This window comes from Paralichthys olivaceus, chromosome 6 (assembly GCF_024713975.1).
Source record: "Paralichthys olivaceus isolate ysfri-2021 chromosome 6, ASM2471397v2, whole genome shotgun sequence".
Classification (NCBI taxonomy): Eukaryota; Metazoa; Chordata; class Actinopteri; order Pleuronectiformes; family Paralichthyidae; genus Paralichthys; species Paralichthys olivaceus.
The window spans coordinates 4447945-4472292 of NC_091098.1; the positions used below are offsets into that span (position 1 = coordinate 4447945).

General features: G+C 41.0%; 1 protein-coding gene across 3 annotated transcripts in view; it reads left to right on the forward strand.

Annotated features, from left to right (window-relative positions):
* The first annotated feature begins 8547 nt into the window (after nucleotides 1-8547).
* Nucleotides 8548-24348, forward strand: part of plagl2 (pleiomorphic adenoma gene-like 2) — a 36818-nt gene continuing 21017 nt past the window's right edge. For 2 of the 3 annotated variants that reach the window (XM_069527009.1, XM_069527011.1), the window contains exon 1: nucleotides 8548-8790. The gene's annotated coding sequence lies outside the window, so the exon portion shown is untranslated. Of the gene's footprint in view, nucleotides 8791-8898; nucleotides 9192-24348 lie in introns of those variants that run through there. The other variant, XM_069527010.1, reaches the window with a different exon arrangement.

The window sequence follows — 24348 nt, forward strand, 5'->3', positions numbered from 1 at the left end:
TATAAAAATTCTGATTCAGGTGCGGAAAATTGTGATATTACTTTTTTTTAATGAACCACACCTTCTCACTTTAAACCAGTATGTGGACCAAAGACAAAAACATGAATGCAGAAATCTATGGATTCAACAATGTGATCAAGAAAAAGACGTATTTGTGTGGAACAGTGTGACATGCTTTGATATTGTATCAGGGTGGATAAAGTGTGAAAAGTTGGATCCTAAACTGACACATGAACCACTGAGACAACCTGAATAAAGAGGATGTGAGAACATAAACTGTCAATTCATTTTCCGCAGCCAGACAGAAGAGAAACAACAACCTTTACCTTAAAGCACAGTATAAATCTAAATACTGATTCAGTGGACTTGACATCTCAAAGACTCAGTGTCAGTGGCACCCAAACATTGGTTGGAACAAACAATTAAATTTAATGCTACAGCAACAACATTCAACTGAAATGTTGAGCTTAGTGTGCCTGAACAACGTATTTAAAGTTTGGAAGTAAATCACAACTTTACAGCTACCTAAACACTATCAACAACATATCCTTTGTTTGTTCTACTCTGATCTTTCCTGACAAACAAAGCAGTCACACAAAGTTCACAAAAAAAACCCAAAAAAAACCCTTTCTACCTTTTCCGCTTTGCCTCTGATTCCCTGGTGGAGGTCAGATGGAGCCAATCAGTGCCACGTCCAATGATAAAGACTCGGCCGAAACGAGGAGCGGCGTTCCCAGAGCTCTATCATTACAGAGCTTCTTCATGAGATGTTCACATGTGTGCTCAACATGCCCAGACCCAATGAGCCGGGTAGGCATGGCAACATGTGGTCTCAAACCTTTGTTACTTTCATTTCGCTGTGTGGACTCTCTGCCAGCCTGAATCCACTGTTTAGATATGTCACAGTGAATAGTTCGTCACCGAGGCTCAGTGACACAGCTGATCTGCATATATGATGTGATCTGCATTCATTTTCATTGTTAGTCCAGGGCTAAGATAACATGTACCTTTACTGATCCTCTATAGAGGGAATTTACAATTGACACAGCAGCACAGGAGGTGGAAATGTAGTAAAAGATAACATTTTGAAATAACAGATTATTATCATTATTGTGATCTAATAATTAATAAACACCCCAACAGTATTTACAAAACCTGATAAAGTCTGTGGATATGTTCACTTTTCTATATCAATAACAAACTGAATGTCTTTTTTTCGAGTTTGAAAAGTTTTCTACTCCGGCCTTCACTTTGAAAGATACTTAATCCCTCCATATCCTCCAGCTCAGCCAACCCAGTCTAACATATTCTCTCTTTGTACTCAATCACTCTCCTTTTTCTTTTCTCTGATGCTCGGCAGCTGGCGGCTCTTTCCCTCTTTTCCTGTGTCGTTCTCTGCGTCCGCTCCTCCCCCATCCCTTGAACACACACTGTTTTTCATTGTTAGAGATGACAGCAACGATAACAATGCGAAGAACCACAACTCACAGCCGAAGTATGAGGCAGAGACAGATGGAGAGAGACAGACAGAGACTTCCTTCAGGTGAAACACAGAGGACTTTCATCACAGCAACAAAATGAAAGCAAACTCACACCTTATACTTTATCAAATATCTTCTCATTGTCATTAGAATTTTCTGGGGTCACATCCGGTAAAGATAGTAAATCATAAATAAATCAGTAGCTACAACACTTTGTACTGCACACTTAGTTTGTATGTAGCTCTGACTCACTGTGTCATTTCCCTTTTTGAATCTATAAGTTCCTCAGACACAGAACTCTCAGCACATAGAGAAGCTGCAGAGTGAGAAGTTTTGCACTAAAGATGCATGTACGTCACTCACGTTTCCTCCCCTCTCCCCCTCTTCTTCACCTCTGCCTTCCTCTTACAACAGGCCTCCAACACTCTGCCTGTGGTCTTTCACAGGAGGCAAATAAGGCAGTCACCCTCAAACAACCTCAAACAACCCGCCCCCTGTCGACCTTTCTGTTTTGATACTGACAACCTGCGTGGCTTTCAGTTCAGATGTGAGTCTAGCATGTGTAATCTACCAATTTCGGTACACACACACCAAATGCATTTACAACTGAGTTAATGTTAAATCCTCCAAGTCCACCGGTTTTCTCTTATGGATCTTTAGAAACAGAACAAAGTGCAGTGTAAAGCATGTTCCTGAAAAACAATCTTTATTAAGTTTAAAAAGGTTTTTAGATTCAGATGTGCCGAAAAAAAACTAACAAAACTATCATCAGTTCACAAAATCCATATTTTCAGTTTTAGTTTTCTGTCATCAGGATTCCCCTTTGACAGCAGCGTGTCATGCAGATGAAATAAATAACTAAATAAATAATAAATATATATATATATATATATATATATATACATATATATATATATACATATATTAATATATAATATCATTATAAGGATTTAATGAAACGAATTTGGCATCAAATTAACGAAAAAGTAACATTGTTTTAGCCGTGAAGATTTATTAATGTTAAGATTTATTGAGAAGACAAAATCAAAACTCTACATTTTCCTTTTCATTTCAGAATTAACTCTTAACTCTTAGTTAGCAGTTTTCAGGAATAAATTACATTTGGAAATGTTGAGAATATAGATAATGTCTAGCAGAGCTGAAAATGCCTCTTTTTATCCTCTCAGCTCAGATAACCTCTTTTTTAAGCCTGTTTTTATGATGTGACTAAATCCAGAATCTAGAAAAATGAAAAGTTAACGGCAAAAAAGTAACAAAATAATTAAAAAGAATATTAATATGTTTTATTCCAGAAAAACCTGAACACAAAACTAACCACATACCACTGACTCGCTGTCCTGAAATGTTGGAAACATTACACTCGATCACAAACATGGTTTCTCCTGCAGGTTCTAAAGAGCCACACAGAGCTAGGACGATATGAATTTTCACACTGTATTCCTCACACATTCCTGGAATGGACTTCAGCAGAACTTTAAGATGATTTCATTCTTAAGATGATCCCCCTCTGGCAGCTGCCGTGCCCCGGTGACGTGGACGTGTGCCTGGACAGGGACACTCTGCGTCCCACCCATCCACCTTATCAACCTGCCGCAGAGCACTGCTGCGGGCTGTCTGTGACCTGATACCCCACATCATGACGGGGAAGTCAGTCCCAGCTGAGAAAGACCTCCCCACCTCTCTGCTATACACAGAGGTTATCACCCACCAGATGCTCTGCAGTTGCGTAACACACAGGATGTCATCATAAGCTGCGTATCTCTCAGTGCAGCACTAACTTTGACATGTGTCACCAGGTACTTGCATTTTGTGTGACACGTGTTTTAAGCAGTGATCACATCGATTTTTAGGGTGTTTTTCATCAAGCTTCACACACTCTGGTGTCGGCTGTGCTGTGCCACTGAGCGTTTATGCTTGAATTACACCCAAAAAACTCAATAAAAAGATTCTTCGGCCTTGTCAGCCCATGAACCAAACAGAATAAATGCCGTCTCACCCTGAGACACAGGCTCATTAAAACACACTACAGGGCAGCAACCTATTTTTACATAACTGTAATTAAGGAAACGCTCATGCCTCAGTCCCGTGTCTGTGCGGCTGGAACTCTCTTTGTGTCCGCCACCAGCCGCTCCATCCTTCTCTAAGCTGTTTATCGCCCATCTCCACTAATGTAAACCACCCATCTGCTTTAAACAAAACACATAAAAACACACACATAGTCATTTCCCACCGCGCCAGACACTGAAGGAAAAAAAAGGATTGCTGGTTATTCTGGTGGCAGGGAAATACACTCCAGATGTGAAATTGTCCCTCTTACTAATTGCCATTGTGTTCACTGATTTTTGGATCTCCTAGGTTTGTGTCGACGGGGATGAGAAGCTAATGCCAGAATTTGATGAGGGTGTGTATTTCTTTTGAGGCACGGATGTGTGTGACCATGAAGCCGGTGGTGTAAAAAGACGAGCCAGAAAGTGAAGGGGGGTGCTAAAGGAGAGGGAGAGAGAGAGAAAGAGAGAGGGGAATTGGGATGACACCAGAGAAATAGTTGGAGATCTGACTACCGTTAGACCCAGCAGGCATAAGCAGACACAGATGTTTCCGCTCAAAGCCTGATGAAGGCTTTATTTAAACGAGCCCATTGCTTTCTTCGGTCCTGTCATCATAACTTCTGAGGGGCCGGCTCCCTCGTCCCTTACAGTGCATCTAATCAGGGCTGATTAGGTGTGGTACCCAGAGACATGCAGGGGGGGTTGGCTGCTGCTCCTGCTGCTGCTGCGCTCTCAAGGAGGTTTCTGCATTCTCACGGTTCCCCAGACGGTCTGAACACGAGACAGAGGCAGACCCAGAGAGGAAATCAGAGGAGGTGCAGTGCCACGGCACGATGTGGTGTTTAAATGAGACTCTGGATAACACACACGCAACTGCAATCAAACCCAATGTGGTGGCACCGACCACACTGTCATCTAAACAAATAAACTGGGGCATAATAAAAGAAGTCTCCCTCGCCTCACCTCATCCATCTTCCACCGTTTGTTTCTCTCCGTCCCCATCCTCGTCCTCCTCTGTTGGTTTTGCAGCATCCTCACATGAGAAGCTGCTGCTGGAGGAAAACAACTTTTAAACCAGGGCACGGGACTGTAACTGGTCTGAAGACAGAGGAGTTCTCTGAACAACTTCACTTTGGTGTTTCAAACCTATTGATTCTCAGACCTACACATCATTGATGTGTGACATTCATACATCTCTGTGGCACTAATGACACTGTAGTAAAACACCACCAGGCCTCATCTTGTATGTGGACTGAACAGAGACAACGTGCATCTTCTATTTCATTTTATTCCTCTTGTACCAGTTGACTGTGGAAAAATGCGACAACTTTTAACTTTCTCTGAATATATATTACAGACAAAATAAGCATTTGTATTTGCTTTTGTTAAAATTTGCTTTCCTTCATTTCAAAAATGTCATAGACAAAGGAGATTAAAAAGATTTATTTCTCAACTCATTCTTGAAATAAAAAGAGTTTGCAAATAAGTGTAATAATCTGTATTGAATTTACTAACCCTGTAATTCTACAACAAATGCAGTGAGATGATTGCATCAGTAAATGTTTGAGTTTTTCTGTCAATATAATGTATGAAGACTCATATTTGGATGTAAATGGTTTGTTTTTTAAAAACTTTGTTTTTTAAAAACAGCATCATCATGAAATGTTTTTTAAACTTTCATTCTAAGCCCATTATTTACTGTGGACTACTCTGTAATTTAAATATTAGCAGTTATTTAATTAAAAAAAATTTGTTTAAAAGTTATTTAGAACAATGAGAATGTGCCTTTAAATACATGTGCAAATCTGATTTTGTTATTAAGCCATATTTTTTTGTAAACAACATTAAAACATCTATAAAGGTATTTGTAAGGAATTCATTAAAACCCTGCTCATATAACTGTGTTATTCAATTGTTTGATTATTATTATTATTATTGGGCCAATGACAAATGAAACCTCTAAAAAGGTATTTTTAAAAAGTATTTTCAACCATGTGCTGAAACAAGTCTTACTCTTTAAATACATTTTAAAATACATTTTTAAAGACAGCTGAAATTCATTTGTTAAGAACAATTTCAACTTCACCACTCAGAAAATGTCAGCTGGTGCAACCAAATATTTATAAAGATAAATATATTTTCTAACAATTTATTTCAGGTGAAATCTTTGCCGAGTATCCCTGAGAGTGTCAACACTGTTATTTTGTGGCTGTGTTTTGTATTTACAATAATCTAAGGTTTTTGCATTCTATTTTATACATTCAAATTTACATTGAACAAATAATTACACAAATACAAAAACTAATGCATTCATTACAGTCACTATTTACATGACATGTATCAACCGTTTGTCCACTTCAACCTATAATGCATTGGTTTAAATTCATAATTTACCTGGTTGCATCACCTGATGATTATTAGTTGTGCCACCTGACAACTGATAAGGAAAATCTTGAATGCTTGTTTTTGGTTTTCATATACAGACATGTGTTTGTGCAACAGTTTCTACATCATTTTATTTTAGAGCAAATCTTTTTTTTTAAATTAAATGTAAGACATTTATAGCATTTTTCAATCGGGCTGCTTCGATAAAATACACATTTCCCTGAAGAAAAGGCAAAAGAGAAAGAGCTTTGTGAATGGGATTGAAGCTGATGGACCCTCTTGTCCTGACATGGTCCGGATGTGCTCTTAGGTCTCCAGCACAGGCTGCTCTCAGGCCGGGCATGGTGTTGGAGCTCACACAGTGTGATCGGTGTCAGTGATGCAGGGAGCTGGACCTGGTCCAGGTGAAGTCAGCTGAGGTGCCCCCCCCCACCTCCACCTCCACCTCCACCAACAGCAGCAGCTTCCCCCACCACCTCTCTCTCTTCTGGATGGAACACACCAAAAACACTCAGATGCTTTCAGGTCCGGTCGGAAATGTGGCAACTACGAGAGCGCGAATGGTTAATGAACAAAACATGCATAAGTATAACTGGAGCTCTTCACGGTAGTTGTAGGCTACTGTCGTTTTTCATTATTTAATGATGCAGCAATTAGGTAAAGCGTATTGTTTATGCTAATTTTTTATTTAACGATTTAATTAAAACACTAATCATTAGCTCTCCTAAAACAGGGTTTCTCAAAATGGGGTGTAGGGACCCCCAAAGGAATTTATTTTCACTATAATTGCATTTATAAGTAACACATTGACCTATTGTGTGACTAATTTGTTCATGTATTATTGTGTGACTAATTTGGTCTCGTATTCCACATCATTCCTAAAATGAAACATCTGAAAATAAGAAAGGGGTGTTCCGTGGTCTACATGAGTTTCGTAGTCCTTGACGTGCAAAAGTATGAGACCCACCGTCCTACAACATATATTAAGACTTTATATTTCATGCACATGTTATTATTATGTTATTATTATAATTCAGCGAGCATAAAAATGGACTCGGCCTCTTTTAAAAATAATTTAAAAAGTATAGAAATGCACAGACAGGTGTTTCTCATCTCGAAGTGTGAAAAGTGAGGCGGCGGGCTGCACTTGAAGGCAGCATTACTGAAGAGTCTTGCTCCCCCACCCCCCTCACTCTCTCTCTCCATGCACAAACACACTCACCCTGCGGCCCTGCTGCAAGCCTGCATGCGGAGGGGGTGGGGGGCGTTTAGGGTGATGAGGAAACGAGTTGATGTGCCCTGGAAGTAATTCTTCCTCCCGCCCCCCTTCCCACCCCTATAGGAAAGAAAATAACAATAACACAAGGTGGGAGAGAAACGGGACCACCACCACCAACACGTGGGGGCGAGCATCCACATTCCTGCTGATGGCCTGGAAGTGTTCTTCCTCTGCGATTCAACACGATCAGCTGATGACTAATATTGAATTTAAAGCGCCTCATTCGAAGACGTGGGTTTAAATTATATTTTTAGCCCATTGGCAGTTTAAACGTATTTTTTTTCCCAATTAAATCAATCATTTCCGTGAAAGAAAAAAAGTGAATGTAACTCAATCCAGTATGATAAAACCCTGCTATAGTGATATGAGACATGTAGAGACTTTTCTATCGTATACTCAGTGTTCCCTGGAGACTAAACATGGCCGATGTCAGTGTGTTTTTCACACTTTTCCGTTGTGAAAAATCGTGTAAATGAGCTGAGGTGACTCATTCATTCAAAGTCACTGAGTTCTTGCTGCCAGTGCGCTTTTCTCTCCTCCAACTTCACTGAAACCGGCCTGTCCCCGGCGATGAAACAAACGCACCATGAGGCTGACATGCTCTCATGTCAGCACTGAGGCGGATTGACCTCTCTACCTTTAAAGGATGACAACACAAGATTTCATTCAAGGTTCAACCACATGAATTGAAATTAAACGTAGGTACAATTAATATATTACAGAGTTTTCTATCTCCCCCTTTCTATCTATCTATCTATCTATCTATCTATCTATCTATCTATCTATTCCCTTTCTCTCTCTCTCTCTCTATATATATAGATATATATATAGATATATATATATCTATATATATATGTACATTTTTTTAGAGAAATATAAGCATCAAGAGACAGCACTAATAGCAGCAAATAACTACAGATGATAGAATAAGGCATGTTTACAAAAATAGTGCAAAATAGTGCAAGAATAAAAAAAAGTTTTAATTTCCTTATATTAAACAAATACACTAGCTCTCAAAAGCAATCTGAAAATGCAATAAAAACATACAAGTATATAATGGTGTGATACATGTGGCTATAAGCAACAGTGGCGAATCCACTGAAATGTTTACGGCACACGCAGTAAAACTTGTATTATATTATGTCTAAAGATATATTTTTCCTACGCGCATCGTGTCGAGCGTGTAAGCAGGTGTGCGTGTGTGTGTGTGTCCGTGTAGAAGTGGATCTTGTGACTGGGAGGACTGGTGATAAACCAGTAAACTGTCCCTGCCTGAAAAAAAAAAAAAAAAGTTTGTGAAAGTGGCCTGACGTCACACTCCCACAATGCTTACCGCCCCATAACTCTGCTGCAGCCTGAGGAGCCAGGCGCACTCTCAGGCCCGAATATAGACTAATAACCGGAGGAGCGAGAAATCGGTCCAAATAATCAAAGATCGGATCGAGCGGAGCGGGGAGCGGGGAGCGGCGGCGGCGGCGGCGGCTCTCCCACGGCGGGTTTCGTGCTCCGGTGCGGGGGATGGAAGTTTCCCGGGGCTCCATGTGAGGTTGACTAATGCGGTGCTGGAAACTTTTAGGTGGGTTAACTGCTCGCTTTTTTCTCCCTCTCTCTCTTCTGCATAATGCGGCTGCACGTCCCGATGCGTGTGCATGCGAGTCTTTGAAACCACTTTACGAGCTTTGTATCAACTCCCAGCTCGCGCACGGTGACACATCGTCGTGTGCGCGAGTCTTGAATTGTTGTGAATGCGTTGTTACTGTCGCGCGATCCAACTTTGCGTAATTTCTGCGGCAGCCAGGGAAGGATCTGGACATTTAATTTTTAATTACGCCTCCTCTGCTGCTCGGGACTTCTCTCCACCTCTTCTCCTGTTGGGTTTTTTTTTTTGTTTTGGTCGATAAATGTGCTGCTCGTGAGAAGTTGGCTCACTCGGCTGATCTTGACGTCTGATGTTCTTTGCGACTTTTCTGCGATCCGGTGAGTTTTTCTGCGATCTCCTCTCCGGGCATTGATCCGGTGTGGCACGCCGGAGGAGAGGGGGGGGGGCGGCTCTGGGGACGTCCCATGCTGTTAGTGTTGTTGTGTCACAGCAGAAAAAGTCTGAGAAAAGTCTGAGGAAAAGTCGGATTAAAGCGTGTTGTGCTGCTCCGCGTCGTGCATCCTGAAGTCGGGAGTTTAGTGAGAGAGATCCAGCTGAAGCTGTGCAGCCATTGTTGGTGGCTGCATGTACATGGCTGTGTTTGGCCTCTTCGCCGGGTTATTTACATGGCCTGTGTCATGTTTATGGCTGATCGGATGTTGTGTGTCTCTTGCATGTGTGTGAGTGTGTATATGTGTGTATGTGTGTGTGTGCTGTTCCTTGGAAGCGGGTAAATAACAGGACCCCACCAAAAAAAAAAGGGGGGAGGGGGGGCAGGGGTCACAATGTGGGGGTTCAGTTTATGCACTTGTTATTGATAGCGGACTTCTTGTCTTCACACATTTGTTTTCAATCAGGAGTGTGGAAGTAAGAGAAAAAGAAAAAGAACAGTAATCCGAAGTGACAGAAAAACAAGTGATGTGCTGAAAGACACTGCTTCAGTAGTTTACTGTGAGCTCGTGGCGCCCTGTTGTTGTTCTAAGCTTTCTCTTGAACATTCATGTGGCATTTAGGTGTTATTGTTTCTGCAGTGACATTGTACAATTGTTTTCATTACGTCACTGGTAGGCTTTAAGTTATCAGCAGACATCCTGTGGCTGTACAGGAGTTAAACATGTGGTCTTACTACACCCTATCAAATCTTCAGCTTTGTTTATTGTTTAGGCCATAAAGCTTGAAAAAAGAACTTTATTTATAGAATCCTTTCAAACTCAAAGCACAAAGCGCTGCACAGCAACAGAGGAAATAGTTAAAATACAGAAATAATAATAATGGTAATAAGAATAATAATAATGATAATAATAATAATAATAATTGAAATCAAACATCAAAATAGCCTCACACACAAAGTAAATCTGGGGATATGCCTTCAGAAAAACTACAGTTTCTTTTTCTTCAAACCAAAGTTGAGGCCTTCAGGTGGCTTGTTCTTTCCGACCAACAACTCCCAAAAGTTGATTTACCATCGCAGAGCAAAGAAAAAACGACAAACAGGGAGGGTTTGGTTTAAATGACAAATTCACCCGTTAACAAAATAGGTAGCTGCTGATTTTTTTTTTTTGATTAATCAGTTAGTTGTGTCACCTCTAGATTTTACCTGCAATGGGGTGTCACGTTTCCTCATGGCACAAATAAGCTATAACAGCAACAATCAGTAATGTCGTGGTGAATAAATAAAAAAAAGAGGCCACTTATGCCCTAAAGGCTGCAACACTAATAAAGTGCATGCTTTTATATTGCACTAAAAACCTAAAAGTCCATCAACACCTTAAAAGGATCGATGTCAAAGTTGCAGATCAATGGGGTCTGGTGAAGTGTGACTTTAGGCAGGTTTTCCCTCCGCTTCACCCCCGCAGGCGACCACCACACAGTTTCTGCTGCAGCATTTGTTTTGTGAGACAAGTGTGTTCCCATCAAGGCCTCCAGCTACATAATAAGGAAATGGAAGTGAGTTTGTCACGAGACAATGCCTTTGTTGCCGCCAGTTGAAGTGCAAGTCGAGACCCATGTGTTGATGTTTGCCACCCTCTCGCCGGAACAGCCCTGTTAGCTTTTGATCCACTGCACGGACATTAGCAGTTTTAATTTCCTCCAGAGACATTTCGAGTATCAAGGAAGGCTGGTGACATGCTAGTGCACCTGTTTTATTTTTAGACGCAGGGACCATGGTGCAAAGCCTGTGAAGAGTTCCATCAAACTTTAAAAGATCAGAGGTGAATTTGTGAATGTCAGAAAATGATATTTATACCCGTGTCTTTCCCTGTGTGGTAAAATATATCATTAAAGAACACGGAGCAAGCACTGACTGTCCAGGAATCAGCTTCCAAACTTCACTTTTTAATATTGAATTTTTATGTTGTGTAAAAACCACAATGCGACTTTGTTTTCACAGCCACAAACTCCTGATGATTTATGCGTGTTCTCCTGGTGCCCGAGCATTCTTAGCTGCTCTTCTCTGCAAAATATTTTGCGCGAGGGTCCCAGAGCCAGCTTCTTCTCATTAACTTCCATGCATTGCCTTCCATTACTTCCATGCCCCTGTGGTCGGAGGCAGCACGTTTCATGTTTGCCTTTGTGATTGAGTGAATGTGTTTTGCCTGTTTTTGAGATGGTAGATGTGTGTGTGTGTGTGTGTGCGTGCCTGAGAGAGAAAGAGAGAGAGCTGTTTTTGAGTTAGAGGGAGGTCTTCTCTGAAGAAAATCCCCCACAATTCCTTGCACCTCTGTAGGCAGCGACAGCGGTGGCAGTGGCAGCAGAGGCGGTGGCGGCAGCGGCAACAGCAGGCTGATTTCCATGAGAAAAGAGCATCAGTTGGGTTAATGGGAGGGACAGCCCTCTGAGGGGGACAAATGGTAGTTAATAACCAGGGAAGAATCGGAAAAGCTCTGATCCCTTTCTTTGTACTTCTTCACCTTCCAGAGGCAGGGATGGAGCAGGGTGGGTGGGGGTGCTGAGGAGATGGGTGAGGGAGCAAGGGACACTGGGTTCATGCTAGAATGGATGTTGTTCGCTAAAGGGCTGTTAGGAGATTGTACTATTTGTTATTTTCTCAAGACAGCGAGGGGGGGGGCAAGCTGAGAGCCTGAGAACCTGAAGGGAGTTCGGGGCAACGCAGAAGCAGTGTATGTGTGGTTGTAGTTTGTGTATTTGAGTTTTTAGTGTACTCACATGGACACTGGAGTGTTAACACACATGTGTGTTCAGTGTCATGGGACAAGCAGGGAAAAATCTATTTATTTGTAATATGTGAGGTCTCACACACACAGTGGCTCATTCAGGTCACTGTGAGAGGAGGGCAGAGATAATACACTGTGTGACACAAGGGAGGAGGATGAGAGAAGTGCTGGAAGACAGGGATGCAGCAACAGTCAGGAAGAAAGTAAGAATAAGAACATGAGGGGGAGAAATGCATTTCATGTGTGATGGTTCAGCAGCTCACCTGCATTATTATGTGTAAAAAGTAGTTAGTACAGGCTGCGCATTGAACCACAACACTGAATGTATCAAGTCCCAGATACTGGAAACTAATATCGGCCAAATTCATTATTTATTCTTTAATCAGATATTTACATGACCTTTAGTTTATTTGATTTATTCAAAATTCTTATATATGTATATATATATATATATATATGTATATATATATATATATATATATATGTATATATATATATATATATATATATATATATATATATACACAAAATCTTTGTTTGTGTCACTATAGACTGTGAAAGTGAGACTATGTTACTTCCAAGAAACCACCCCCGTCAGTCCATGCAGGGGATTAGCTGCTACAGACCTACATGGTCTGGTATGAACACTTTAGCTTTTATAGGGCTCATGTTTGTGAACATTAGCAAACTTTAGATTTGTATTGTTATGTTCTCAAACTGTCATTATGTGACTTATGCCTCTTCTGTACCTGTGCTGCTGTGACACCATGTTTAGCACGTAGGGCTGCACCACTGTGGCCAGACTAAAAGCTGACGTTGAGTGCCAGGAAAACCCGTTTCTCACTTCTCGCTTAGTTTTGCTGCTGAAGCTGTAACTTTGATGTGAGCTTCAGCTGCTCAAAGCTAACATTAGAAAATATAGTAGTTAGATATAGTATTTAGAATAGAATTAAATAGATATTGCTGTTGAACAGGCTTTTTGATTCCTCTTGTTAAATAATGCTACACATTTTAGCATGTGCAATGAGATTTACAGCTTTTGTCGTATGTGGTCTGAACGTGTGAGTTGTAACTTATTTTGTCAAACTCTAGCCAATACTTTTTTGTTTAAAACTGTTTTCCAACAACTGTCAAGTGTTTTGGCTCTGTAGTAGTTTTAATCCCCGTCCATACTGACGCGCCTGAAAGTATGGCATGTGCGTGCAAACAGGAAGCATTTGATTCTTAGTTTCAGAATTGTGGCAGACTGCTGGAATAACAGCTCGTCTCTTCTGCATGTAAACGGTTGAATCATTGAAAAATACAGAATTCAACAGCTGTTAGCAAACACAGAAGGATCGGTAACGTTGATAATTGATTATCTATGTTGTGTTCTACACTGGTAGACAAGGCTAATGTGTTTTTTTTCCCCTATCACTCTTATCTCATATGATAAAGGCCTTACGAATAAGCGAAGGCTACATTGTGACCAAAAGATGCAATCGGCAAACGCTTGTGATTGTCAACGTCATCATTTCCAACTCTTTTTCCATCCCTCCAGACTTAAACACTGCTATCGCGAAAACTGGTTCACCAGCGTTTCCAAACTTCTCCGTTTTAGCGTCTTTAAAACTCTGCTGTAGTGTGGACACCAGGTGTTCCCACAGCAGGGTTGGTGCGTTTTGGAATGAAACATACTAATGTTGATGTAGCCTTAGATAGAAATTTCTATGCAACATGTGTCACTGTTTCACTGGGATGATTTTTAGGCTGGTGAGGGTCCAGTTGTGGCTGCGGAAAAGGTAGTTTGACCATATTATCTGAGCTCAAGGTCTCCTTACTCTACTACTTTTTTGAACGGCTGAAGCAGCTCGAGGCAGGTTTCTATCTTTGATCTGAAAATCAACTTCTGATACTAGATGTTTTTGTATCCCTGTTTCACTTCAAACTAATAGGATAAAAATGTGCTGGGTGCAGAAAACATCACCCTTTACCCCGTTTCACAGTAAATGCAGCACTTTATATACATTTACTACATACAGTTGGCAGCAGTGACAGAGAGAAGAATGATGCTTTACTGTGTAATAGACTGATTGAAAACAGACATACGAATGTTCAGTGCAGCACACACACACACACACACACACACACACACACACACACACACATATATTTACAAGGCTAATTTTAGTATAAAAGCCTTCACATTTTCATTTTTATTATGCATAAGCACAACAGTAATATTACTGGCACACATGCTCTCATTTACCCACAGTCTGGCAGAGGCTTCCTGGACCAGCACACATTCTGACGGGTCGTGCAGTATGCCGGTCAGAAATAGTAAGAGGATGCTAGATGCTTGAACCACATACTGCCACTTTTGCTTGTGGATCTTTTTTCTAGGAAGAGCGGGGCAGCTGTGGCTTTTCAGAACCTAGATCCATCCATCAACCAGCACCCATGGTTTACACCACACACACACACACACACACACACACACACACACACACACACACACACACACACACACACACACACACACACACACACACACACACACACACTCTTTCCTTTCCCTCCTTCCCTCCCCTCTTCCCTCCCTGCTTTGTCCCTTTCCATGTATCTTAATTTCTCTCCTTTTCTTTTTTCTTCATCCCCCTTTCTCTCTCATACTTCGTCCCCCCCATCCCTCTCTTTTTTGCCCTCCATCCATCCTTCTCTCCCAAACTGAGTTTACAGCCCCCAGGCCACTTCCGCCAGGCTGTCTGCAACAGATTTATTAATAGGCCTTTCTCTCTCTGCAGTAAACACAGCGTCGGTGTTGGGGGGGGTCGTCTCTCAGACACTGATAGACTTGTACTTAACCTTAAGCACTGACTGAGATGGGAAGAAAGCGCAGCCTGCAGGTTTCAGAGATGATCCACTGCAGATTAGGTCAAAGAGGAACTATGGGAAATAAACATAAGTAGGAAGCTGAAGTGACTTGCAGTAAAAGAGCCAAATAGATTTGTGGTATTTTCCTGTTTACATTTTCAGGACAAGTTTGGTGAGGTAAAAAGACAAGTGGTAGAAGTTTTGATAGATATCATGATACGGGGTGCAGACGTGCTGTGTGTACCGCAGCTTGCTGATCCACTGTTACGTGCTTGCTGTAAGGGACTTGATAAAGCAGTCTCACCTCAAGGTCCAGTTCATTCCTGACCCTGGAAACAACAGTTGACTAAACAGGTCACTGTTCACGAAGCCCTGACCCCCTTCAGTCACTGCTGCTACAACTGTCACTGTCTGTTCTCAGTTCACTGTGGTACCAGTGGCAGGTTTTCAAATCTAAAATGTGATTGTTGGGAGCTAAAAGCAGGCGTGTGATTTCCAGCCAGAAACCTTTGACTACAATGACGACTGTCAATAGCAGACTTCAGCAGCTACTGTATCGAATTCATCGGGCTTAGCTCCACGCCTGCTGGTTGATCTTCTGCAAAAAAACCTTGTTAAAATGTCTTGAATATTCATTTCCAGACGATATAATTGGTTTTGTGCTAAAATGTCGTCCCAAACAGACAAAAACAAGATCAATCTTGTTTTATGGCAGTAAAAAAAAATTTCTAAGACATTGGTTGTGTCAGAAATCCCCCTTTCATCCCCCTCTCACTATATAGGGACTTCTATGGAGGACAAAATAGTGAACTTATCTTCATAAGAAAAAAACACTTACTATACTCTGCATATTTTCACTGTGTCGGTGATTGTCACGACATAATCAGCCTGTGGAGAATCCCACAATAAATGTAAATGTTTATTTACACTTGGTATTAATACTTTACTTAAAGGTACAGTGTGTAGAATTTTTGATATCTGGTGTTGAAATTGCATGTTGCAGCTGAGCACCCCTCACCTCACCCTCCACTACATGAAAAAGAACCTGTGGTAAACTTCAGTTGTCATAAAATTTCCCTCAAAAGGTGTTTCGTTTGAAAAAACATGGCGGCCTCTGTAGATAGGACCCCCTCGATGTAAATCTAAAGTATTTAAATATAAAGGGCCTTTTCTAGTGAAAACATCATGAGGATTATTCTGCATTAAATTTCTAGTTTATACTGGACCTTTAAGTAAAAAGCAAGTGAAATGACCAGATTTGAATGAGGAAATAAACTTGTTAGCTGCAGTTTATGCTGTGATGAGCCGCTCTGATCTCATTACATATTTTACAGCCACAACTCACACCGTACGACGGGTTGGGCTGAGATGTGCGGCCATCTCTCCTCTCGTCTCTTCTCCATTTATTGTCCTGTCAACGCGGTAATATATTTTGCTCGGTTAGTGATCATCAGTTGTACACTACTTTTTACGATGCACTGTGGGATTCAATGAGTCCACTGTATAAGATATAAGAAATGTCATGAAATGTTCAGACAGCACTGCAAAATGGAGTATGGAGTGATTATCACAGATTTTCAATAATGTTAGTTGGAGAATAGAGTTAGGATGAGGAGTGGACTGGCTTTGACACATAAGGTGCTTCACAGTATACTGTATGTGCTTCTCTTGAAGATTCTTTTAACATAGCCTGTAGCCCCCCTCAAAATAATTGAGCAGAAATGCTCCCATAGGCTTTGGAAGTAACGCTGCATTTGTTTGCTACTGTTGGTAGTAAACTGCTTATTCTTAAAACAACCCCACAATCTCCTACTGCACCCTTTGCACACTGCTGCCTCAACATGTGAAGAAATCCACGTTTCACCAGCACGCTTTGCCTAGCAACCAACCAGAAGAGGCTGGTTTAGCAAACTTTCAGTTCCAGGACAAGAGAGCAAACTCAAGTTTGTGTAATTCCAATAAGAGCATCAGAATCCCAAATAGAAGTATTTTGGGCAATATTCAGCAATCAGTTGTTCCAAGGTAGAGTGAAAGTTCAGGCTCTGCTTTAGTATAAGTTACAAATGAAAGATGCAGGTAAAGAAGGATACGTTTGCAGACTTTATATAGAAATATCTTCACTCAGCACCTTTATTTAGTTCATATGTTCTTCTAAACCCTAAATTGGGATTCAGGCTCATGTTGGGGAAAACGTTGACACTTTGAAATGATCTGACTGTCAGAGCTGTGCTGAATTAGCCTGAGCCATTTAAAACGCAGTGGAGTTGTACTGGACCAATGAAACATGACCTAACGCTGTGCTGGCCTGTCATCATGCAGGATTGAGTGCTTGGAAAAAAACATACTCCTTGTATGATATACTGACGTCCTCATGGTTATCACAGATGGAGCGCTGCGTTAAAAGGGCTCTTCTTACCGATGCATGCGTTGCTTGCATGATGGATCTGTCCAGAGAGGTGGCACAGACATTTTTGTTGCGTCAGGTTTGAGGAGATTAATTGAATTTTTGTTATCAAACCATTTTATCGTGGCCTTCTTGAAAAATTGGGCTTTAAATAAGGTACCTGCAAAGACAGATGCTGATTTTAGGAAAACAAAAGTGTTGATTTATGCGAACATTAACAATAATTATCCATTCATATTTATCTTGTTGATTTTTAATTGAATTTAAAGAAGTGTGCAACTGTTTGGTCTATTCAACATCTAAGTTTGTTTTTAGATATTAATTTAATATAATATATCTTTGATTGTTTTTAGCTTTTGGCTCGAGCATGCAGCGAATATAGCTGAATTTAAATTAAACTTTTAGTTTAAGAATTCAGTTACTTCCTTATAATACAGAATCCTTTGTGTTTTGAAGCATACTTTTATTAATTTCTTCATGTATTGATACTATTTTTTGTTTGAGCCAGTTAAACAGGCAGCCAATCAGGGGCCTGTATCACAGCATAAGGACTTTGACTGGCTCCCGGTCAGAGCGTCCATTAAGCCGGAATGATTGATTTCGTTAACAATTAATTTGCTGATTATTTTGCAAATTAATCTGTTCGTCATTGGCCCTTTAAAATGTCTGAAAATGGTCAAACTAAGTTTGCAGGCCGAGGCTGACAAATTCAAACTGCTGGTGTTGAACAAAGAACAGTTCAAATCACAAGGATATTCTGCTGACTATTATTAAAATGAAGAAGCTGCAACCACCTGATGAATTTATTCATCAAAAATTATTGTGATTAATTTTCTGATATCGACTAAGACTATTAATCATTTCAGCTTTAATGGTGGCTGGCACACACTGACTCTGACTGCACCACCACTGTAGCTGAGATGTAATAATTATCATAGTGCTAAAAAAAAGAAAAACATTCATTGACATAGAAAATGAATTTCCAGAAATACTAAACCTAAATGCTTTAGCTTCTCAAATATGATGGTAAGCACTAGTTATTTTTGACAGTGACTATAATACTTTAAAGAGGTTTTCTTGTTGAGAAAAAAAAAAATTGGTTTACACCTTTATTTGAAATCATTTTTGACATTTTCTATACTTGATAATTACTTAAAAAACACAGGCACATGAATCAGAAATAGCATTTAGTGAAATAATTAACATTTATTTTCGTCAAACATGGTTGCCTGACTGAGTGACTCATCTTTCCAACAGTAAATGAATGTTGAAAGCATTTGAACCTTTGGATTTTTTTCTAATGTAAGAGACTCATGATTGAGAACAAGAATTGTGCATTTATTCAAATGACACAGAACCACATCCGTTAATCTCATCTGTTGTTTTAAATTCAAACTCTTTTAAATCCCTTCATGTAATTACAGAAGTTTATCCAGATTTAGCTCATTTTTAGGTCTTTTTTTGGTCGTGTTAGGATTGTCCTGTCTGCAAGAGATTTACCTGACAAATAACAACTTCAAAACTGGCTTATAAAGAAAGAGCTAAACCCAGAGCCCTGAAAATAAAAATTGTTTTCACAATCACCACTTTTCCTGTTATCATCCGTTCACGTGCTCTGCTGCGATCGGAGCCACAGTGGAAGTGCTGTGGTGCTCTGGTATCATGCGCTGTAGCCGAGGAATGCACCACTACAGACAGTCTAGTATGTACATGCAGAGAAAAGGACTGATGCATGCATGTTGAGGTTCAACACGTGACTCAGCACAGAGTTATGTGCGTGTGTGTCACCGGTACAGTAATATCTGGAATATGGACCTGGATCTGTCCGGCACAGTCTCGAGATGCCGATTTGTGAGTCAGTGAGTGGCCGAAACCTGATCTGTGCATAGAGAGAGCGCTAACTCCGACTGACTCACTCCCTCACATATGGTTACAGTAGTAGTGACAGACGATTGCGCTGCTCCTGATTCATACTCAGGAGCCAGTGAGCAGGGAGCAGATGGGAGAAAGTGGAAGAAAGCAGAATGTAGCCACAGTGTCTGATGACACATCCCCTCTTCCTTCCTCTGAAGTGATTTTTAATAACGCCTCCACCGCCCCGCCCTGCTCAACAATCCCCTATACTCACCAAATAATGCCAAGCAAAACCTCCAGCTCCCTCGCCAGACAAAAGAACATTCTCCGCAGCTGGAGTGTTTGCTGTCTGAAATGCAGCTGGGAGATGAGGAGTTTCTCCCAATATTTGAGCATGAAGGATATAATGAGATGACTGATTTTCAATTATTGATCGATTCACTGGTTGAGATTAGCGGTTAAGAGTATTGTGATAATAGAGAGGTAAAGAGGAGGGCCGACAGCATCAGTCAGTTCAAATGTAGAGACGAGCATTATTGACATTTGTTCTGTACATGCAAATGCTCTGTCAGTACTGTTAAATATTCATGTGTCATTACTGTATGCATGCTTGGTTTCTTGTTACAGTCCACTGTAGTTCTGAAAACCAGATGCTTTTCTTCAAGAACAACTAGCGTAATAGATAAATAACATAAATGATAATAAAATAAGTAATCACAAGTCTAAGTTTTTAATTCAGAGTACATAAGTATTATCAGTGCAAGTGTTGAAGTTATTATTTATTATTTCACCACTTGCAGCAGTGACGTACATGACATGATTGAAAAATGATTACAAAATAAAACAGGCCATACCAATGTCAATTTTGTGCTACTGAACATAATGAATAAATACATATTTTGCTTAATGATACACTGCTGCCTTTTATTAATTACAGTTTCAGGATTTTTATTCTTTCTTGCACTATAAATTGTATTCTCATTATTTATCGTTCTTATTCTATTCGACTTTTTTTCACTCTGTTTTCATGACTGTAATTACAATAATTGTATCTGAATGTCTGCTAACATGTGTTTCTTTAATGTTTGTCTCAGTGCTTGTTAAGTGTTGGGTAAAAAGATGAAGTTAAACATAAAGTTCGTTCTTACATCTTTATGACGAGTTACAATTTTCACCCTGCTCTGTCCCTCTGTCATTTATTGTTCATTCAGCGTTAGCACAATGAATGATGGTATATATTGCTCGGTTAGTAACCATGAATTGTAGACACATTTTTGTGATGCATTGTGGGATTCTATGAGTCAACTATATGAGGTAAATATAGTGAACAGATGTAATTCCCATAGAGAGTGCTATAAAGTAGCAAACTTACTACAAAGTGGACTGTATCTTAAATTATCATTTAAATGCCTAAAAAATAACAAATGATGAAAACAGAATCACAGATACAGTGTCTGCCATCAGTGTGTGTGATGAGTGGAATGCATATACTCTAAATTGTTATCACTCAATTATGCACTATGATTCAGTAGGAAGTATATGATAGTTATAACTGTAACTGTAAGTAAAGCATTGTTATCTTGTGTTTAATGAATTATAGTATAGTTAACAGTATAACAAAGCTGCAAACACACTTGAACAAATACTTATATGTGTTTTAATGGATTCATTTAACTCATAATAATCATTTACCAAAGGCATACACAGTATAATTGGACATAATATTCAGGAGAGTATTTATAGTTGACAATACATTGCATTAAACACTTGTATCTGCATATAACTACATTATAGTGCATTATATATTAGTCACTGAGTGTAAACACATTACAATCTTCTCTTAAACGGAGAGGTTTGGAAACGTTGCTGGTCCCTGGTCCTGCGTTTTAGTCTGTATGGCTAGAAATGAAGATTTCTGAAAATGAAGACACTCACAACCACTTGCTGATTGGGTCTTTCGGTCATCACGTAGCGATAGCTGAGTCTTCTAACACGTGACCCCCCCTTCTGGAAGAAAACAAGTGGAATTAGACTACTGTAGAACTCAACAAGGGTTATCAGTTAGAAGACTGACCCTGTCTTCTGCAAACAACTGTTGTGAAATTAAATTCTGCATTTTACAATGATACAACGGAAGAGATGTAATTCAAACAATCTGCTACAATTCTGCAACCAACAACCAAATGCTTCCTGTTTACAGCAGCATGTGCCTGCCCAGTGTACCTGGGGGGTCAGGTGATGTACATTTTCAGGCGTGTTAGCATGAACGTGGATTAAATCTGATTTGGATCAGAAACACTTGTGTGGACAGAGATCGTTTCAGTTTGAAAACACCGTCTTCAAATGAGAACTTAGTAGAATGGATGTAGTCTCGGTTTTAGTACCACACACGTCTTCCTCCATGTCCTGTTTCACCTGTTCGCTCCTTTGCTTTCCTCCCTCCTCCAACTTGTTTACCAGCCTGCGCCCTCCTCTTCACCCCCCCCCCCCCCCCGCCTCCTCCCACTCTTACCGCCGTGTTTTGATCAGTTGCGAGCTGCCCACCCCCCTCCCCTTGCCCCTCCCTCACAGCACATGTCCCCGTCTCCCTCTCTTTTCTCAAGCGTACTTCTCGCTCTCATTATTTCCTTCGAGTATACTCCTTGTTGCCATTCTCCTCTCAGAGCTTTGAATTCCCCCCATTTTTTCTCCTTCACTCTCCCTCTTTTCTTACTCTTACTCTCTGCACCCCCCCCCACCACCCCCCGCCCCTCCGACGACCACTTACCAAATTTAACCCCTCACCCACTCTAATGCATTCCACCAGCTTCGTAAACACATGCTACCAAACATGTTATGGTACTCAGAGGGACTTCCTCCTCTCTCCTCCTCTTTCCTCACATCTCTCCATCCATTCTCTCCCCCTCTTTCTCTCGGCTCTCTCTCTGTCTTTCTGCTCTCTGTGAGCAACAACAAGTTGGAAAAATGAAAGTGGGGTGACAACTGCGAGTCCCCTCTCTGCGTTCCCTCCAGGGCCAGTGTGAAGTTTTCAGTTTGATTGAAGGCCTCTTTTCTGTGGTGTGCGGTGTGAAAGCTGTCCTAATTGAATGATAAAGTGCCCCGAGATGGAGTCCAGTGAATAGCCAACAATGGCCAGCCTGTGTGTGGTAGAGGGATTTTGGTTCACATCCAGCCTCTGCCTCTCTACTCCGAGAGGGGGCCTATTATAACACTCTCTGCTGGACTCAGTCACGTGACGCTGCCTCGCTCCCTGCTACTCACCCCCATCTCCTCCCATCCCTGTTTGTCCCTCCCCGCTGCCCTCTCCTGTCTCCCCCGCCCCAGTGTGGCCTGGCCAATCCGCTCGCATCGTCAGCCTCCTCTTCACTCGGCTGGTTTGGTTGGATGGTCTCATTTTGCCAGCGAGTGACTTTCAGTAGCAGCTATCTGTGTGTGTGTGTGTGTGTGTGTGTGTGTGTGTGTGTGTGTGTGTGTGTGTGTGTGTGTGTGTGTGTGTGTGTGTGTGAACCTATGTTTTAAGTCAAAGTGAAGTGGCCCTCTGCTCCTGGGACACCAGGTGGAAATGGAAGAAGAAAATAAAGTATTCTGAAGTTTCAAAACTGAAAAAAATCACCAGATTCTAAAAAGAGGCGGCATCTTCCTTAAAGCCCTGGTTGAATGAGTTAAATGTTGATTGTGTAAAAATGATTTAATAGCAGTTCACACAAATAGTTTAGTTTAGTAGTTTAGTAGTTTGTCTCTCTCTCAGATTGTTTCAGCAGTTTAAAGGTCTAAAAATTACCTTTTTATTGTGATATTTTCATAGATTTCAAGTATAAAATAAGATAAAACCAGTGAAAACAGTGAGTTTACTTCTCTCTGTCTGCCATTTCTGTTGGTGCTGACCTGCCCACTGACCCTGTCGAGGTGTGGGGATTGAATCTTGCTTACATGTCGTGTACGTTTCCCTTTAACCCACAACCTACGCACCAAGTGGACACATGACACTTAAAGCAGCCATCTTGCATACACATAATTAACAGCGAGTATATTCTGACCCGTGGGTGATTCAGATGGGCTGGATAGGCTCAGTCAACATGACTCAGCATCATTACCCAGATTATCGACACAAATACAGCGAGATTTAGCCAGTTATGATCTCAGTTGTTCAGACCAGGTGTGAAGTCATCCACCTGCTGTGTGCTAGTTGTTGTGAGGATGTGAGGATGTGAAGATGGCCGCTTGATCTCCCGTTGTTCTTAGCTAGATGGCAGCATGGCCACCAAGAACCCAATCAATACTTTATACTGGCTCATACAATGTTTAGTCCCACTGTGATTTGCAGTTGAATACCTGCTGCATGTGCAGTGACTGGCGGGGGCCGCCGCACATGGCGGGGGAGAGGACGTAGTAGGCACGGAGGGGCTGAGGATGGGCGTGCAAAGAAGAGCCGGCCTACGGATGCTGGGCAATCTGTTAACTATTTTACCCTCCATCTGAAACCTAAACCTTTCCCAGAGAAAGACAGAGCTCCCTACATTCCACACACACACACACACACACATTCACGAAACGTGTTGGAGAGGTAGTGAGGTGGAAGACCACCCTCTGGCTTCCCAGTCATTCAAATGAGGGAGATGGAAAGTGCTGTGTTAAAATGTGTTAATAAATAACTCCTGAGCTCCACGCTCTTTCTGAAGAGACTCCCTGTCGATTCTTTCTTTCTTAGGTTCGCCATAATATATTTGTTAAACCTCTCGAGGTCTTGTTAGCTTGCATTGTGTGTGTATTGAACTGTTTTCCCTACAATCCATGAGTTAAGTAAAAATAATGTCAACCACTTCAAGATAGTTGTAAAAACAGTGGAGTTTGAGCTGCTGTGAACTACCCATAATAATCACGATGGAAAATGTGCATTATCCAGGTGATATAGTGGTGGCCCCTTGATACTGAAGGGATTCTGCATTCCCTCATTTAATACCAACGCTTAGCAATATTGAATCTTTAGTGAATCCCCCTCACTTGATTCTGACATGAACACTTGTTGCTTGAGCCCACTACTCAAACACTTGATGGAGGATCCCATCAGTTTACTTTCCACGACTAGTGAATGCCACCTTCGACATCTCACCCCCTGTTACTTTAAAGTCTTTAAAGAGTCACAGCCTTGCGAGCAGCTCGGTGAAGCTATAATTAGCTCTAAGTACCATGGCAGAAAAAAAAAGCTTT